The sequence below is a fragment of the Mchenga conophoros genome, linkage group LG22 (genome assembly GCF_057382185.1).
Source record: "Mchenga conophoros isolate Kocher_MC1m ecotype Shallow Benthic linkage group LG22, M_conophoros_male_GT1.1, whole genome shotgun sequence".
NCBI classification, from domain to species: domain Eukaryota; kingdom Metazoa; phylum Chordata; class Actinopteri; order Cichliformes; family Cichlidae; genus Mchenga; species Mchenga conophoros.
Window position 1 is genome coordinate 30,528,532 of NC_140546.1, and position 16,088 is coordinate 30,544,619.

The 16,088-nt window shown below is 41.1% G+C and overlaps 1 pseudogene; it reads left to right on the top strand.

Annotated features, from left to right (window-relative positions):
• Positions 1-13,171: 13,171 nt before the first annotated feature.
• LOC146549706 (uncharacterized) lies at positions 13,172-14,088 on the top strand (annotated as a pseudogene).
• The last annotated feature ends 2,000 nt before the right edge of the window (positions 14,089-16,088 follow it).

Here is a 16,088-nt window from a genome sequence, read left to right on the forward strand (position 1 = left end):
TGAAAAAGGACGTGTATAGTATCATACCTTTATTTGAGTAAAGTTCAACTTGGTTGCTTTTGTATTAACTGAATGTTAAACACTGAATAGGAACTTTTTTCAGATTCCACAGATGTCCCTGAGACAGTCCTGCACATAACAGCAGAGTGCAAGATGCTACTGTTAGGGGAATTTACACGGATGGATTTAGTGGCAGAAACACACACGGGCACAGGATAGTAGTGATGCAGATTTATATACAATGATGGGGGAATATTTACAAGGGAAGGGACTATATACAGTGACAGGTAAAATGTGCAAGGAGAGCAGAGCTGAAGGGATGAGACGGAGCCGAGGTATGCGGGTGGGCAGATGACACACTGGAGCTACCTGAAAACGAGGGACAAACAAAGTTACGGAGTAACGTCGATAGCCGAGAGTTAAACTAAAGTGGACGGGGAGAGTTGGAGAGCTTACTTGAAACACAGAACTACAGCTGTAGCGGTGGTCACAGACTGGTACGAAGTAACTCTCCGTCACGGATCCAAGGAAGCCAACACAAAGAAAACTAGGCAGGCGAGCAGGCAGCGGGACAGGCTAGAACAAAGGAGAAGCAGGCAGGAGATGGATCCTAAAAACATGCAGCTCAATAGCGTGGAATCAACAGATTCAGCTTGCACCAACACAATACCACTTGTGACAGCGACAATACTCCGACACCAGACGTCCGTGACTCAGCTCCATAAAAGCGCTCACTGATGACGTCCGATGCGCCGCAGGTGTGCCGGAATGCCATCAAGCCCCGCCCCGCCTACCTATGCCAAAAAGGGAAACAAAACCCAAGAACAACAATACACCTACCCACCACCTCCTAACAGCTACCAGGCAATGCATACATGTAATGCATAAGTGGCTGGCATATTATACAGGAACATCTGTGCTGATTAGTCCAAATGTCAAAATGGGACATGTCCTCAAAGGTGGTAGAGAATGACCAAGCTAATGACCAACGCAAGGGACTTCCAACGCAAGGGACTTCAATATACAGTGGCTTGCAAAATGGCTTCCACATTTTGTCAAATTACAGCCACAAACATGAATCAATTTTATTGGAATTCCATGTGAAAGACCAATACAAAGTGGTGTACATGTGAGAAGTGGAATGAAAATCATACATGATACCAAACATTTTCTACAAATAAATAACTGAAAAGTGGGGTGTGCGTAATTATTCAGCCCCTGAGTCAATACTTTGTAGAACCACCTTTTGCTGCAATTACTGCTGCCAGTCTTTTAGGGTATGTCTCTACCAGCTTTACACATCTAGAGACTGAAATCCTTGCCTATTCTTCTTTGCAAAACAGCTCCAGCTCAGTCAGATTAGATGGACAGAGTTTGTGAACAGCAGTTTTCAGATCCTGCCACAGATTCTCGATTGGATTTAGATCTGGACTTTGACTGGGCCATTCTAACCAGTGTTGGGTAAGATACTTTAAATTAGTAACTTAGTTACATTACTAGTTATTTCTATCAAAAGTAACTCAGTTACTTCAAGTTACTCATTACTTTCAAAGTAACTAGTTACTAGGGAAAGTAACTTTGGTTTTACTCAGAATTCTCTTGTTAATGTGTTGCTTCCATAACTTTGCCAGTCTTCTAGCATGCTTACTTGCCACAAGTGCATTGTGCCACCTACCAATAGAAAGGAAAAGATAATGTGCATATTTCCACGAGAGAAATCCCACGCCTAGACCGTCATTGACTGCTGCCATGATTCTAGCCTACGTCACAGCGTCATGTGCGCCTTTTACATCCAACACAAAAACTGCAGTCGTGGTGCTTTCGATTGTACTCAGAACTCGGAAATTCTGCCTTCTAAATAGGAAGATGTAGGTAACAACAGACTGCAGATGAGCTGCATACAGGGCTGGACTGGGACAAAAAATTGGCCCGGGCATTTTGACTAGAGACCGGCCCGCCATTATAGGAAAAATCATAAAGCCTTTGAATGAAAACAAACGCTGTTGTGACAGTGATGTACACTGTCTTGATGGTATATATGTATCAATCTATCAATCGTTTGTTGTAAGATTCCGATAATTATTTTTTAAAAGCTAGACATTTTAAATGAGAATAAGAAAGAAAAGTATTTCTTTGTGCCCACCTCTCCCTGTTAATGCTCTACCTGGCCCCCCTGGCAAAACTTTGCTAGATCCGCCCCTGCACAGTTACCAGCTGTCAGCTACATGAAAAAGGATCCTGGTGTTATTTGTCTCTCAGAAACAGTTCATAGCTTCCCTTCAACTCATTCATGTCATCTAAAAGGTAAACCTGTTTCTCCATCACCTGTTCAGCTCTGATGATTCAGTAAGGACATCTCCTGGTTTCATCTTCATGTTTCCTTCTCACCAGATAACCAAACCGATATCATGACCAGCAGCTTTTTTGCAGCTGTGGCTCCAGCAAACATCAGCTGATACTAGAAATTAATATTAAATAAATTCTAACAACAGCTGATCAAGCTTAAACGTGCTGCTGTTGTTCAGCGCGACATCAAAGTGGGTGATAAACAAACAGGAGAGCCGATCAGCTGATCATTGATCAGTTTTCATGATTGAAGCAGAAACAGGAGAGGGAGGGGGGAGAATGAGAGAAGAAGAGGCAGCTGTGCAGCAAAGACACAGAATAACTCCAGCTTTGTGTCTTTTCCATTGTAGCTGAATTACGGGACAAACTGTTCCTTTTCACCTCAATACGAAACGCGTAATATTTTCTCTGAATACCAGACGGGATGGTTGGCAACTCTAATAACTTATGAACAAAATAAAGTTCAACATCATTAACTTCATAGCACCCACCCAGCTGTATAGAAACTCCGTCATGCTAGCTAGTACGCAGTACGGAAAAGTCAGAATAGCGAAAATAAACTCCACCTAAACTTGGTTTATATCTGACCCAGAGAGACTGCAGGTCATAACTTCTTACCTGAAGTTCAGTTCACACTTGGACCGGCGGCTGCCTCGGGTCTCTTTTCCTTCTGTGTCCCCTTTCCCTCCTCCACCTGCTGGCCTCCACCACTTGCTAATGTTACTGAATCTGTGGAAGCTCCGTGATAGCCACCACACGAAGTAACGAGTAACGACCCTATCTAAATCCCAGTAACGAGTAACGCGTTCCTGATTTTGGCATAATGACTAGTTACCGTGCTCGTTACCACAATAACAACGTAGTTACTGTAACCCATTACTTAATAACGCATTAGTCCCAACACTGATTCTAACACATGGATATGTTTTCTTTTAAACCCTTCCATTGTTGCCCTGACTTTATGTTTAGGGTTGTTGTCCTGCTGGAAGGTGAACCTCCGCCCCAGTCTCAAGTCTTTTACAGACTCCAAGAGGTTTTCTTCCAAGATTGCCCTTTATTTGGCTCCATCCATCTTCCCATCAACTCTGACCAGCTTCCCTGTCCCTGCTGAAGAGAAGCACCCCCAGAGCATGATGCTGCTACCACCATATTTGACAGTGGGGATGGCGTTCAGAGTGATGTGCAGTGTTAGTTTTCTGCCACATATAGCGTTTTGCATTTTGGCCAAAAAGTTCCATTTTGGTCTCATCTGACCAGAGCACCTTCTTCCACATGTTTGCTGTGTTCCCCACATGGCCTTTTGGCAAACTGCAAACAGGACTTCTTATGGTTTTCTGTTAACAATGGCCTTCTTCTTGCCACTCTTCCATAAAGGCCAGCTTTGTGCAGTGCACGACTAATAGTTGTCCTATGGACAGATTCCCCCACCTGAGCTGTAGTTCTCTGCAGCTCGTCCAGAGTCACCATGGGCCTCTTGGCTGCATTTCTGATCAGCGCTCTCCTTGTTCGGCCTTTGAGTTTAGGTGGACGGCCTTGTCTTGGTAGGTTTACAGTTGTGCCATACTCCTTCCATTTCTGAATGAACGCTTGAACAGTACTCCGTGGGATGTTCAAAGCTTAGGAAATCTTTTTGTAGCCTAAGCCTGCTTTAAATTTCTCAATAACTTTATCCCTGACCTGTCTGGTGTGTTCTTTGGACTTCATGGTGTTGTTGCTCCCAATATCCACTTAGACAACCTCTGAGACCGTCACAGAGCAGCTGTATTTGTACTGACATTAGATCACACACGGGTGCACACTATTTAGTTATTAGTACTCATCAGGCAATGTCTATGGGCAATTGACTTTACTCAGGCCAAAGGGGGCTGAATAATTACGCACACCCCACTTTGCAGTTATTTATTTGTAAAAAATGTTTGGAATCATGTATGATTTTCGTTCCACTTCTCAAGTGTACGTCACTTTGTATTGGTCTTTCATGTGGAATTCCAATAAAATTGATTCATGTTTGTGGCTGTGATGTGACAAAATGTGGGAAAGTTCAAGGGGGCCAAATATTTTTGCAAGCCACTGTATTTATAGACTGTTGAGAGATTTTGAGTTTTGTGTTATGTTTATTTGTAGCTTCATTTAAAGGAAGAAGAGCTTGTGAATTGAACAATTGCAGGAAAAGGGAGTGAGACATTGTGTGCAGAAAAAATGTGCTGTGACAGCCAAAAAGCTACATCCTGTCTCAACAGATGAGCTAACGGTCTCTCCTTTCAAGGAGATGTTATAGAGTTCTATACATACCAAGCTACCTCCTGTTTCAACAGATAAGCTAACAGTCTCTCCTTTTAAGGAGATGTTATTTGAGTTCTGTACATGCCACACCTATTACTGTGAAAGCTTGTTTGAGTATAAATAAAGAACGTACTGGGAGCCCCGGCGCGATTCCTCTGTGACACACACACAGTGCACACGTTGGTGCAGTGTCGGGGCATCGCCCATGTACATGTAAAATCTTTGAGTCTGTGTTTCTTTGCCTCCTAAGAGTTTTCTCCTCACATAGACACTGAAGAAGCTTCTCGGATGAGAGGTGAAACGTCTTCAAACAACTTAAAGAAGTCCAGACACCTTTCTTTGCAAGCTCCTTTGACATCCTTGTATGTTTCACCGATGTTGTTTTCTCTTGACTGGCTCCATATTAAACCCAGACTCAAATTTAAAATATTTTGCATCACATTCAAGGTCTTGAATAATCACACTCTATCTTTTCTTAAATACCAACCAAAGGGAGTTTTTAAAATGCATTGTTTGTTTAATCTTCTGACAATTTATTTCAGAAAAACGTAATATTTAATTGTATACTGTAGATGATTTTCAATTTGTATCATCTGCATTTTTTGTGCAATTTATTTTCTAGTATATTTAAAACATATTTAGTTTTTCATTTTGGAAATTAAAAAAAAAATCTGTAAAATATGAAGTTTGCAGTCAATTTTAAACAAAAATTTTAAGCATACACTTCTTCTGCACCACAGACCATTTGAATGCCAAGGCTTTATATTAGTTGTTGCTGGTACTGCTGCTGCAGCCCTGACAGCTAATACGTATGTTTATTGGACTATCTACTTCTAGTTTCTTTTTCTCCTTTCAGCTCCACTGTTTTGCTTCTTCCACACTAAACTCTCGAGGTGCATGAGTGCATAGAGAAGTTGGGGGACTTTCCAGTAGTATCAAATCATCTACTAAAAACCTTGGTCTTATTCTTGTTTTAAACATTATGGTTAGCATATTTTTGCCTTTATTAGATAGCACAGTAGCAAATAGACAGGAAAGTGGGGAGAGAGTGGAGGATGACTAACAGCAAAGGAATCTCGAACGTGGAACACAGCATTTAGCTTGTGGTATATGGTCGCCTGCTCATGCTGTGAGCTAAACTGGCGTCCAAACATTGGATTCATCATGGACCATCATCTGAACTTTGAAGATTATTGAGTTATTTTCCCCTTCATCTATAAAGCACTGCAAAACTCAGACTATTACTACAAGAACAGCATCAGAGAACACTCCCTCCAAAGGGCAAGGCCTTTACTAAAACTTGGATGTTTTCTGATGTTTTGATGACAACATGCAATGTCAGCCTGTTGGAAATCTATGGCGTTATTTTAGTGCCTCTATTCTGAGCCTATTCAAAAGTGAGCTTTTGAGACATTAGAGCCTTTATAGTGCCTATATTCCTTTGCAAGCGCAAATGTTACATGTTCAGGAGAAAATTATTGAGAAGTTACAAAAGTTTAATTTAAGCGAACAAAATTCATTTCTACGTGCAAGAAAGGTATTTCAATGTTTTCGATTATCCATATACACACAGAATAACAGCCCCTCTGGCTCAGTGTTATTAGGTTGACTTTTAAAATGTATTCCACTACAGATTACAGAAAACACGCCCCCAAATGTATTTTGCAACGTATTTCATTACGTTACACAATGAGAGTAACATATTGTTAGGGAGTTTTTATTGTTTTATTTGCTTATGCTTCAAAAGTTATGTTATACATATTTCACCAGACAGTTTTCTTTTGAAACAGGAAGCTGACCCTGTGACACTGACAAGAGACCAGCACAGAAATACATATCCGCAGAAGTTGACTTGCATTATATTATTCTTAGAAATTGACCTGCAACACACATACTCTGTGACACACACACACACACAGCTTGCATGCAGACAGACATCAGGACCTGCGTGACAGGAAATGTGATTATATTTGCATATTGACGATGTAACCTATAAAAATAAACGAATACTGCAGTTCGGTGTGATTTGCTCTGAGCTTTTCACCCGTGCAGCATGTTAACCTACACAAGTGTCTCATTGTTGTTTATTCACCTGACTGTTTGTTAACTGTAAATCTCTGACATTTAATTGGTCCTTCGAAGCCGTTAATGGACTGGTATTAATGATAATATTATGCTCCATTTTAGAGATGGCACGATACCACTTTTTTATGTCCGATACCGATACCGATAAATTTGGATATCTGCCGATACCGATATGAATCCGATATAATGTTTTTTAATCAACAAAACTGTTTTTTTTAAATATCTTGCTGCATTTTGTATAAGTTCATACTCAAGTTTAAAACAACAACTACACTAAAGCTATTCTGTTATACCTATATGCAAAAAAAAAATATTTCATAGTTCAGCAATACTGATCAATCTAATAAACTTAAACCTACACCATCCTCCCTATTCTGGTATTTTAAAGAGTACTTAGCGTAAATATTAAGCAACCTAACTAATAGGGTTCCAACTCCCAGCAACAACAAAAATAAATAAATAAAAAATAGGGAACCACCCCTCACACTCCACCTCATGATGCTTAATCAACGTAATCAACCTTAATTTGATGCAGTGTGAAAAAAAAATGCACAGAAATCAATTATTTTTCAAGAAATATTAAATAGATTCAACATCTTTCTTCAACAAAATTGCAGACTGCACAGATGGTACCTTCCCAAAGGAAAAAGTACTATAGCTTACTAGGGTATATATATTAGACTTAATAGTCACTATATACAGTAATTGACTTCTATTCATTTTACATCAAATTAAAACTTTGGGTGTAAGATTCGGATAATTATTTATTAAAAGCTAGACATTTTAAATGAGAATAAGAAAGAAAAGTATGTCTTTGTGCCCCCTTTTCCCTGTTAATGCCCTATCGGCCCCCCTGGCTAAACTTTGCTAGATCCGCCCCTGCACAGTTACCAGCCGTCAGCTACGTAGAAAAAGATCCTCGAGTAGAAAGTAATAATAAATAAATTCTAACAACAGCTTATCAAGCTTAAACGTGCTGCTGTTGTTCAGCCGCTGGTTTCCTCTTTCTGGCGCAAAGTGGGCCAAAAACAAACCAGAGAGACGGACTCGCGACAGAAAACCCGATCAGCTGATCATTAAGCAGTTTCATGATTGAAGTAGCAGCCAGAAGAGGCAGTCGCTCCATATATCGTTTGGTAAGCTTAACGCAGGAATGCTTTACAAACATTCAGAGATGGACTTACACACTTGCTTTACTTCTCTCGGGGATAACTTTGTCGGAGATGAAATGCCGGGTTGCTAGCGAAGCTCCACATGCTATCCAGACCACCGACAGGTCCCGCATGCCACAGCCGCTCTATCACGTGATGCATACTGCTCCGACGTGCTAACGTTCTGAGGTGAGTTACGGCGTGTTGCAAGTTTTGTGAGGTGCTTTCGTGATATTTAATGGATCGGATTACATTTTTTATTTTTCTCCGATATCCGATCCAGTAATTTAGGTCAGTATCGGACCGATACCGATACGTAATATCGGATCGGTCCATCTCTACTCCATTTCACAGTGGTATCCTTTCTCAAGTCCCGACGCCGTGACAAGCCTGCGTCGAAGTCTCTGCAGAGCGCCCTCCAGGAAGGGTTGAAAGTCCAGGGATGCTAAAATTCGGGTCCTGGCCGACGTCTTACAGGCCCACGGCGCTGGGGCTTGAAAAGAGACGCCCGAAAGACCGGCAACAGCGAAGATAGGTGATTATTCCACATTTGACACACCTTGCGTAAAACAATCGGCTGGGACAGTCTGTCTGCTCTAAGTATATTAAATAGGAAGTGGCCTATTTGCTAACATAAGTCTATAGAAAGACTGACTATCCGCTCACCTGTAAGAGGTTGGTAGCCTGATAGAATTAGTTGTCCGCTCGCCTGAAATAGTGGCTGGAAGCCCGACAAGTTGTCCGCTCGCCTGAAATAGTGGCTGGAAGCCCGACAAGTTACCCGCTCGCCTGAAATAGGGCTAGAAGCCGTGTAACGGTTAGCGGTAGGCCTGAAAGACGGCTAGTGGTAGATACTAAAGAGAGATTCAGACTGTCCAGCATAAATCTTGCGCGCATAAACTGTTTTTACTGTTTTGTTGGTGGAGTAAGTTGATTTAACAGCACATTAAGGTGGCTGAACTACTCCACTGAATTGTTTACCGTTGATTGCTCACGTACTGGCTGGGTGAGGAATCGGTTGTGCGTCATCACGTAAAAACGACAACCGCTTTCAAGAATAGCTTGAAAGTAGAAGGCTGTTGTTGTTCTCCCTCCTCACTCTTCGTGCCAGAGACAGCATCGCGGGTCTGTGTGTAACTAACTCGATAAGATACATTGTAACCAAACCTTCTACAAAACGAACCTAAATGGGTAATAAATCTACAAAACTCACTGCTGACGAGCAGTGGTTAGAGAAACTTTCTGCCGGCACCGGTCAAAATTAGTACAAATGGTCTGCAGTCCCTCTGCAGTAACTATTTTAAGAGGAACCTTACAAACAGAACTAAATAATGAAATATAGTTGGCATGACGATCATGCCCAGATTGTATAAAATAAATAAAAGGAAATCATTCACATGAAAACCTTTTCTATAAAAAGAGAGATGCATAAGGTAGATTAAGGCTGTCTCATTGTTCAGCCAAGGGAAGTGTGTGTAAAGGTAAATGTCTCCAGCCTGGATGACGGGTGGGACTGCAGCCCACCCAGAGCCCTTGATGGATACAAAATAAAATATAAAAATAAAAAAAATAATAAATTACTTGGTTCAACATGCAACAGAGAGAATGAATGTGACTGAAGATTGGATCTGAGATGAGGCAAACAGAAGACCAGTCTAAAAAGTAGGCACAAACCTGTTCAGAGAAAAAGCAAATTTGTACAGATTGGATGAATTCTAAATTATCTGTTTGCTGAGTAAGATGATCCTAACTATTAAATTGGCTCAGTAGTAGTATAGTGATTTACACTGATAAAATGTTGTAATATACTGTTGTTATTATATGGAAAGAAAAAGATGATGATATTAATAAAAAATATAATATTAATCACCTAGTCAGTATGATGTGAGATGGATAATTGTTATGAAGTAGTCTGCATCAAGCTTAAGGTTTGCTCAAACCCAGTATAATGACGTATGAGATGAAGAAAATAAAGGCAATATCTAAACCAATTAGGTGCATAGAGGCATTTAACCTGCTTGAAAATCTGTCATTTATCCTAGATAAATATTACTGAGATGTAGAGCACATTTATAATGATAATTAATACGCCAAACCCTGTAGATAATAGCTAAAGCTACAAGATTGAGAAGCTGATTTAAATATGCGGACACTACTATGCTAATGAGCGAGTTAAACATTTTTATTTATTTGTTTTTAGAGCAGAAGCTGCATAGAGGACAGCACAGGGAGCTGTCTGTCAATGAATAGAAAACACACATACACAAATTGTTACATGTGAAATTATTTTTGGAAAGAATCAGAAGTGAGATGGTTTTGAATTAAGAAATCAGTGTAAAGATGCATGAATTAAACCTGATAATAACATACAGAGGCAATGAAGGAAGCAGCTTACACTCACTGAACATTAACATGCATACAAAAAGTAATGAAGACCTGCTTACACTTGTACACATAACATGAGTTGGTATTTCTGACCAGAGAGAGGGAAACGGGTAGTTTAAGTACTCAGGATAATAATGAAAATGTCTTAGTTGTGTTTCTTCAGGAGCAAAACAGACCTGGACCAATTCTCCAGGTGCAGCGGTCGGAAGAAACCCATAGGTTAGCAAATTTGGGAAAGAAAACTGACTGCTTAAGGGGTCTGAAACACTGCAAAAGCAGCATATGCAAATTCACGTGCATGATTTACAAATGCCCAGTTTTAGAGCTGTAAACTGTCAGCAATTCAAAGTTTAAATATATATATATATAGAGAGAGATAAAAATAAGAAAACTTTAACTTTAAAGTTGAAATAAGATGTGTGAATTCTTTGAAAAACTAGTGGGTATCTAGGAATGCCTCAGGTATAAACGTAATGAACAAAAAAAAACACAAAGAAGAAGAAGCAAAAAGCAATGGAAACACGGACGTGTATAACATAGAACAATTACTTCTAGGCTCTGAACACAAACCCTCTGTTGTCAGATCTAGCAGATCCAGTTGTAGTAAAAACTACCACAACTTACAGGCCAGTTAAACCACAATATCCCTTAAGCACAGAAGCAGAAAAAGGGATCAGGCCAGTAATTACAGATATGGAAAAAGCAGGCATTTTAGTAAAAACAACTGAAGCAACCTGTAATACTCCGATTTTCCCAGTGAAAAAAGCAAACACGGGGAAATATCGACTAGTACATGACCTTAGAGCAATAAATGACATAACAGAACAAACCCCACCTGTGGTGGCAAATCCACACACAATTTTAAATCAAGTAACACCAAAGGAACAGTGGTTTTCTGTAATAGACCTATCCAATGCTTTCTTTTCCATACCACTACACTTTGACTCACAAAAGCTATTTGGATTCACTCTTGACAACCAGAAGTTTACCTATACAAGGTTGCCTCAGGGATTCCAGAATAGCCCCACTCTTTATGCAGAAGCTCTAAGAAAATCCATGTCATTTTGCACGCTTCCTGCCCCAGGTAAATTCCTGCTATACGTTGATGATATTTTGATTACAGGCTACACACAGACTAATTGCGTAGCAAACACACTGACAGTTTTGCAACATCTAGCGGAGCAAGGCCATAAAGTCTCACAGCATAAATTGCACTTGTGGAGCCAAGAAGTAACGTACCTTGGCCACAGACTGACAGGACAAGGCCGACAGCTGTTAGACAGCAGAAAAGTAGCTGTACAATACGCTTCTAAGCCTGTCACCAAACAACAAATGATGAGTTATTTAGGTCTCTGCAACTTTTGCAGATGTTGGATACCTGAATATGCACTGCTGGCCCAACCTTTGCAAAACTTGATCTATGGCAAACACTTAGCTCTGAAAGATGAAATAGAATGGACACCAGAGGCAGACAAAGCATTTATTGACTTAAAACTTGCCCTGCAAACAAGCACAGTTTTAGCTTTGCCTGACTGTGACAAGCACTCTCCTTCCTGCGGAAGTAGATGGTGCCGAACACAGCTGTATGCTGAAGCTAACTGAAAAAATGAAACCCCGACCAGACATTTTTAGTACACTGCAGCCTACTGTTTTAGAAGCGAAACCTTTAGCTTCCTCTTTTTCAGCACAGAGTGCAGAACTCGCGGCTATCATACGTGCATGCTGCGCAAAGGTCAAGATATATATATATTCACACTGACAGTCAATATGCGTTGCACACCTAAAAAGATAATTCAGAAATTACTGAAGGCAATAACTTTGCAGACCGAGCAGCAAAGAAGGCAGCACAGCAACCTGTACAGACTTTGATGTCTGAAACCTCACATCTAATACCACTTGATGTACTTAAAGATGAACAGAAAGCCGCACCCATCGCAGAGCAAAAGAAGTGGTTAAAGTGTGGAGCACGGCTACAAAATGACCTGTAATGGCTAACCAATACTGCCAAAATTGCTACACAAGACAGCAGCATTAGTGACACATAGCTTAACGCATTTGTCAAGGGGTGGAATGATGAATATCCTCCCCAAACACTTCTATACTCAAAATTTTGAAGCTTCAGCACAAGAGTTTATCAGAACATGCATGATTTGCCAGAAACATATTGCACAGGGAAACCTCAGGCCTAAAAGAGGCTTTTTCCCCAACACCACCGCACCCATTTCACATAATCCACATGGATTTTATTGAACTGAACGAATGTCAGGCATCAAAATACGCTCTAGTAATTGTGGATGTGTTCTCAAAATGGCCAGAAATCTATCCAGTAAAAAGAGCAGATGCAATCTCAGTAGCAAAATGTTTATGCAACCATTTTATTCCTACTTACGGCATTCCTACTCTGATAAGATCAGACAATGGCCTGAGTGTTTGGACCTGGTGAAGATGTGGATGCGACTAACCCAGGGTTCGCAAAAGCTCACACCCTTTGAAATCGTTCACGGGAGGCAATTTCCGCTTCCTCTCACTAGTGAGCCTATTAATAAGTCTATAAGAGAAACCACCCTAGCAGAGTGGATGACTAAATTATTTGAGAATAAAGAGATTGTCCTAAACAATAAACTGCCGAGTAATATCTCTCCAGTATCTTGCAGGTTGCAACCAGGTGATTGGATCCTGATTAAAGTGCTCCAGAGGAAAAATTGGAGTTCACCAAGGTGGGAAGGCCCAAAATAGCAGAAAGACCATCTTGGATCCACCAAAGCCACTGCAAAAAAGTGAGTGACAACACAAGCATAGACGCCGGTTCCCCCGACTCCTATGTGTTCCCTGGTGGAGGAAAGGGCTGTTTGGGTATATGCCGCCCTTTTGTCTTCTCGCCAGTGGTCTACTCACCTGGAGCCCGGGTGTGCCTGGTCATCATGAAGAACCTTGTCCTCATAATGACTGGCATTGCGCTCCTAGAGAACCTACTGATACTCACCTGGAAAGACGAGGACCCACAGCACCACCTGCAGAAGAAATGGTCATATAACAACTTACACCTAAAGGATATGGATAAAGAGCACAACCACCCCTGGCTGAACAATGCCTGGTACCGGTACGTCTACAACCGAGTACATACAGAAGACAACCACACTGGCTGCTACGTCTGTTCACACCTCCCAACAACAGCAATGCAAGCCACCCTGTATGGAAAATCACCCAGCCTTTCCGAAGCCCTATGTATATTCTACAAAGCCACCAGCGGAACATGTTCCCCCGAAGACATCTTCGCCTTCAAGTTTGAGTTAAAAAGACAAGGGAAAATCTTTCAACGTCAGGAGGGAACCAGGAATACAACATCCAATGTGTTTCACCTTCGCATATGGCAACAGAAAGCTGGGGATGAACCAAAACTGCTCCCAGACTTTCCGGATGCCGCAGGAAAGACAAGGACCAACCAAGACGCAAGAGGAGCACTGATGACGTGCAACCTCATCATCCAATCTGGGGCAGTAATGTGCCAGCGGAGTTCAAGTTGTGGACCACCAGACCAGACTGCACTCACTGTTCCCATGGATCGGGGAATGGAAAAAACATGCTAAGAATCGAGACTCTTGACTACCGATTTGGACTTTTCCTGAACAGCTCAACATGGATAAACAAGGCTCAGAATGAGGAAATCGACGCGATCAGAATAGTGGTCATGCAACACAGAGTCGCCCTGGACATGATTCTCGCTGAGAGAGGGGGCCTCTGTGTCTTATTCAACACCACTTGCTGCACCTATATTCCAGATAGCGTGCATTCCTTGACCATGACCAATCCCCCTGGAGAAGTTACGACAACTGAGTAATGCACAGCAACAAGACTATGTCATGAACACAGAAGATTGGCTGACCTGGCTGCTGAGCGGCAGCTGGAGGACCCTCATGATCAAAGGACTTGTCTTGATAGGAGTTCTTCTTTTATTGCTTTGCATGTTCTCTACATGCATTCTACCCTGTATCAGATCAATGATTGGCAAAATGGTACAGGCCACAGTGATCACCTATGTTGGACAGCCACAAGAAGGTGAACCGGACGAAGAAGATTTAGTATAGGAACACACACACTCAATTGACCTGCAACACACATACTCTGTGACACACACACACACACAGCTTGCATGCAGACAGACATCAGGACCTGCGTGACAGGAAATGTGATTATATTTGCATATTGACGATGTAACCTATAAAAATAAACGAATACTGCAGTTCGGTGTGATTTGCTCTGAGCTTTTCACCCGTGCAGCACGTTAACCTACACAAGTGTCTCATTGTTGTTTATTCACCTGACTGTTTGTTAACTGTAAATCTCTGACACATATTCTGAATACTTTGGATTACTTAATATATTATAATGCTGTTTAAACTACATGAATGTACTATTGCTGTGTGATTTATTACTATTACTGAAGGTTACTTGCCATACCAATACCAACTAGATTTTTAAATCTTAATATAAAATGAGTAACAGTAGGGTGGACATTAGGTAAGGCTGCACTTTTTACAATGATCTCACATAGAAAACCATTCTGCACGTATATAAAACAGGTCTGCAGCTCTGAACCGTAGTAACGGGACCTCTGGCTAATACGTCGGGTTTCATGTTGGTCTCGTAGCCAAAAACTAGCTTTACTTTGTTGTCTGGGTCAACTTTGTTAGCAAGAGACAGAGAGAGTTGTTGAAAGGCTGCTCCAACAGAACTTACGGTTTCGGAGGAAAACGCGAACACAGTGTACAGTTGAGTCTTAATAGCTTACAACTGGGCTCGTCAGGCACATTTTTTTTGTCATCCTCCACATCTCTCTGCTCTCCATTTTCCGCTCTTCATCCCCTGTGTGACCTGCATAGCCGCTACAGGGTTAAGCAGCTTGGAGTGTGTAGTTAATATGTTGTCTTGTGTAGTTAGTGTGTAGTGTTGTGGATAGTTTTGTGTTGTGTGTTAGAACAATGATGTGACTGCTGTCTCCAAGTAGAGAACAAGAGTGATACACCTGTTGCTGTGATACCTGCAGGTATCAGGCCGTGATGGTCTCCTTCATAGTGGACAAAAATATTTGGAGTAAATGGTAAATGGCCTGCAGGAGTGGCACAAATAATTTGTGTGGCATCTTATTGAATGCAGAACAGCTGATTGTTATGTAAATAGTTTGAAATGGTTATTAAAAAAAGGGGTAAAAGATAAATGGCTACAAATAACTTTGTTGTTTGCAAAACCTGTGCATATGATTTTAAAATTGACTATTTATATTTGCATTTCAAGTTATATCTCTATCTGTATAATATCTCTATAATATCTCTATAATATCTCAGATAGATAGATAGATAGATAGATAGATAGATAGATAGATAGATAGATAGATAGATAGATAGATAGATAGTGTAGGAGTGTTTAGCTTATTTTAGAGTTTAGAAATGTGTTAACATAGAATGTAGAACTATTGTAGAGACATTGACACTGCCCTCAATATAATAAAGGCTTCACTGTGTCGTGAACTTAGGAGTAGATTGGAGACCCCTCCCCCACTTGAACTGTGAAAGTAAAACAGAGAGGAGTTAATGCTGAGTGGAATTTCCCTAGAGGATGTTTGGGTGGGGGTCTCAACATTTGTAACTGGATAACTGTGGTCTGGAAGGGAGATGGGTTTTATGACCTAGGGAGTCACCTACACCCACAGTGTTTTAACTGTCACGCACACACATCCACACGCACACTCACTCATGTGCACCCACACATACACACAGGTATGCATACACAGTCACACACGAGCACTCACATAGACACGTGGGAACGCGCACATGTAGGCAT